Consider the following 4,109-nt stretch of genomic DNA (forward strand, 5'->3'; position numbering starts at 1 on the left):
CAAGTATGCTATATTTTCTTAATGAACAAAGATTTGAGACTGTTTTGCAAATGAAAAGGTAAAATTGCATCATTTCAACTTATTTATTTCCTGTACAGTTTGCAGTATATGCATCACTTTAATAAAGCATGGAAATGAAAGTGGGATTTTTGAACCACTGCAACATTGTGCGTCTTTAGGGAGGCAGGACCTGGATGCAGGTATGCTGGGGCAGTGTCTAGCCCTGGTGGAAGCATTTCTGGGTGCTGGAAATGCTCATCCTTCCAAACTGTCGTTTCTAAAGTCTCTCTCATGTGCTAATCCCTAGGTGAAGAGAGGGTTGTCTAGATGCTTGCATATTTCATTTGTACACTCTTTAAAATTCTTGTATTCTGTTCTCAGCAAATGCTGGTACATTTTACATAGTTTTTGAATTAAGTTTTTTCTTGTTGGGTCTATTTTACTGAGTAGGGATAATGTGTTATTTACCTTTACTGTAAGAATACATAATGTGGTCTATACTGTTTCTCACATTTTTAGTTGTACATTCACTGAAGCATGTGCTTTTTTTTATTTTTTTTTAAACCACTTGCCATGAAGTAGCCACTCTACACAATGATAGAGTATCTGTAGTTGTTTGGAACAGCTCTAATAACAGGACATTCTTTTTAGAGAGTAAAGTCCTAATTTTAACCTAGCTGCTAAAGAAGGGAATGATTAGTCCTTGACTCTACTGTAGTCTTAAGAGTACAGAAAGGGGAAAATACCCTAGAACAGAGCAAAAGCTGACAAAACAGGTCACCAGTTTTTACTCTGTGCCACTGAGGATTTCGGTGTGATTCTTCAGAAGATTCCTCTTGAAATTCAGTTGTATTTACAAGCATATATTTTATTATAAATCCATAGATTTTTTTTTCCTTTTGTCATGCCACACTATTTCATTATACATTTCCAGAAAGCATTACTGTGAATGGATGCGGAAAACCTTAAAAAATCATTCCTTTGACTCACAGCCCTACTGTGTTTAGCTGGAAGTCATTTGTTTAAAACACAGTATCATAAGCATTATGAGTGTAATGATTTGATTTGTCATATTTGAAGCTTTTAGGAAATCTAGCAAGCATTTAGTGTGGTGATTCATTGACCTAGATTACAGAGAAGGCATTTGCTTCAAGAGAGGAAAACAGGGTGTGCAGCAGAACAGCATCTGACCTCCCCATGGAAGTTGTGGCAGAGAAGTAGAGGCAATGCTCTCTTTCCCGTTTGCCAAAATGCTTATCAATCAAAATTATTCCTGTAACAAATTAAATAGGTTGTTAACATGGAGGAAAACTTTATTTGATAGTATATATTACATTTGGAAGCTTCCATTAAATCCAGGATTTAGCTGATTGATTTCCTTCTTTTTCAAGACAGTTTTGTGTACCAGTACTAACTGTGCCAGTCCAGTGTTGCTCAGGTTTTGCAGGGAAGGGGTATGGGTCAAATACTGTATTGACTCTTAAACCAATTTCAGAAAGTTCCTCTGGTAACTTTGAATTGTAATGTTTAGCCTTTCATACAGATAACTATCTATCAAAAATGAGAAGGCACAGGCCTCAAACTCCTGCAGAGTGTGTGGTGAAAGGCACTAGCCAGAACCAGAGCTACCGAGTAAATCCAGTCTGGGACTGCAGTGCCTTCAGCTGATTTATTTAGCTTAGTCCTCTCTCCTAGCCCCTGGCAGTGGCTGAGTGGGGAAGGAGGAAGAGCACACTTTAATTCTTCCTTTGCCACTGTCTTGTGGCACAGGTGCATGGTTTTGTGTGAAGTTTTTTAATCACACTGTAGCAAAAATGTATTAAAGCACTTCAAGCTCTGCAGCTCACATGCATAAATACTAAATAGCATGATAAATACACATCGCTTTGCATTTTAACCTCATAGACTACACATCTCCAGATTTTAACAGAGAAGTTCAGGGTTTAACAGTTCCCTTTCTTGTCTGATTTTTTTTTTTAAAGGTACACAGGTAAAAGTTGTTCACACAAAGTAACATTTAATAAATATAAATCTTTGAAAACTGGAATACATAACTTGACCTAAGAGGTGTTCTTGTGGAATACAGTACATGCCTATGGAAACAAACACATGTAGGTATCTTATATGCAGAATTTAGTAGCATGCTGTTGTCTGACCTAGGGGAACTCCCCCTGAAGTTGTCTGGCACAGGTGTTGCAGTTATCTATTAAATGATTAAATCTACCACTGGTGATATATTTATAACTAACCAACTAGTGAATGTTGAGAAGTGAGCTGTCTGCTGCATAGCCTAACTATAAGAACACTTGCAATAATTCCATTTTCAAGGGTGAAGATATGAACACCACTGAATTCTGAGTATTACTTTTAAAGGATTACCCCAGTCAAAACATTTTTCATTACTTTGCATTAGAACAGTAGTCAGAGGCAAATGCAGAAACTTTCTGCAGTTTTGAAAGAGCAGTTATTTTAAAGCTGTAGTTACCTATTAGTTTGCATAAAGAACAAAAGCGAAGATGCTTTGCCTAATGGGGGAGGGGGGCTGGTGTTTTGTATGACATAGTTTAAAAAAACCTTCAGCATCTTTTCTAAAGAAGCCAACAAGAGGCAGAGGTAGAGCAAAATCTGGATTAGACTGTATTGCTGCTAAGGGCTTCTGAAGTGTTGGGGGACCTGTGTGGAAGTGTGGGTTGCCAGGTTATTTTTCTTTAAAAAACAGCTTGAAGGAATTTGTAAAGATAAAATGGAGAAAAGATGAAAAAGGAAACAAAGATCCATCAGGGAAGAAAAGAAGTAGGTGTTAAACACTTACTTAAGTACCTTTGCAGATTAGCACATGCTTCATAAGAACACTAAGAATACAATTTGAATGTGTTGTAAGTTAAGTTTGTGTTATCCTTTGACGATTTTAAGTACTTTTCCTCTAGGCATTAAGTGTGACCAGCATTCGTACACATTAATACTTTTCCTTTCTCCCCCAAAGTAGCAGTTATGCACCTAAAGAAAAGCCATTGGGATTTAAGATGGGGGAACAAAGCTTTTGGTTAGACTATGGGGAAGAATGCTTTAAAAATGAAAAGCTTCATTCCCTGATATTAAGAGCCAGCTAATGATGTTGTTCGGCACAGGTTTTCTCTAACTTAAGCAGTATTTCTGTTTTCAACCATGGCAAAGGGGGGGGAGGGAATAGATCAAACATCACAGAGAGCAGATTGCTTGCACAGAAGCTGGCTGTAAAAGCTGCATTTAGCAGAAGTAACAGAGAGCTTGCTGGTGAGAACAGTATTTATCACACACGATCTTCACTGCAGGCAAAAGCCTAACCGTGCGCTAACTAACGTTCGTTTGAGCTCCCTCCGTAGGAAGCAGCTGCCCTCTTCAGAAGGCAGTGTTCTCTCGAGTTGAACACTTGAGTGAAGATGAATTACCTTCTGGAGCCACCTAGGATTTTTCTGCAGAGACAAAGAAAGACACCTGCCCTAGGTTTTAAGATGTTGGTGGCAAGATGGGTCATCATTCCCCACACACACAACATACATACACAGGCTATAATGAAAAGTTTCAGTCTATTCCAAAACTGCATTTTAAAGTGTTTGGGATTGAAAGAACTATAATCTGCTGAATGTCACAAAGGGGAGGATGAAGACTTTCTGACTTCATTGGAAAACACTTATTTAAGAGTAGGTGTGCGAGATGGATTTTTGACCGCACAGAGACGATTCCAGTGCTGCGATGCCTTCTGGATTCTCTGGTGAAGTCCTAAGGCTCTCAGTACAATGCCCAAGAGAGCAAGTGGTGCAACAGGTTTTACAAAAGCCAAAGCACAGGATAAGAGAGTGCTAAGGAACAGGACAGGGATTAATCTGGGGAGAGAAAAGGGAAGTCTGCAGCTACAGCCTTTCTACTCCTTGTTAATTATCTACTGTAAAAGACAACCTTTTCTGTACTCTGAGGAGGATAAGAGAGCCATGCATTGCAATCCATGAAGCTTCACTTCAGCCTTCTCTTGGGAACTGTATTTTCAGCAGTAATTTGCTCATTTTAAATAGCCTCTGCTTTCCTTTAACCATAATCCCATTACTTTAAATACAAGGAAGTGGTACAAGAAA

Source organism: Apteryx mantelli, chromosome 3 (genome assembly GCF_036417845.1).
Source record: "Apteryx mantelli isolate bAptMan1 chromosome 3, bAptMan1.hap1, whole genome shotgun sequence".
Lineage (NCBI taxonomy): Eukaryota > Metazoa > Chordata > Aves > Apterygiformes > Apterygidae > Apteryx > Apteryx mantelli.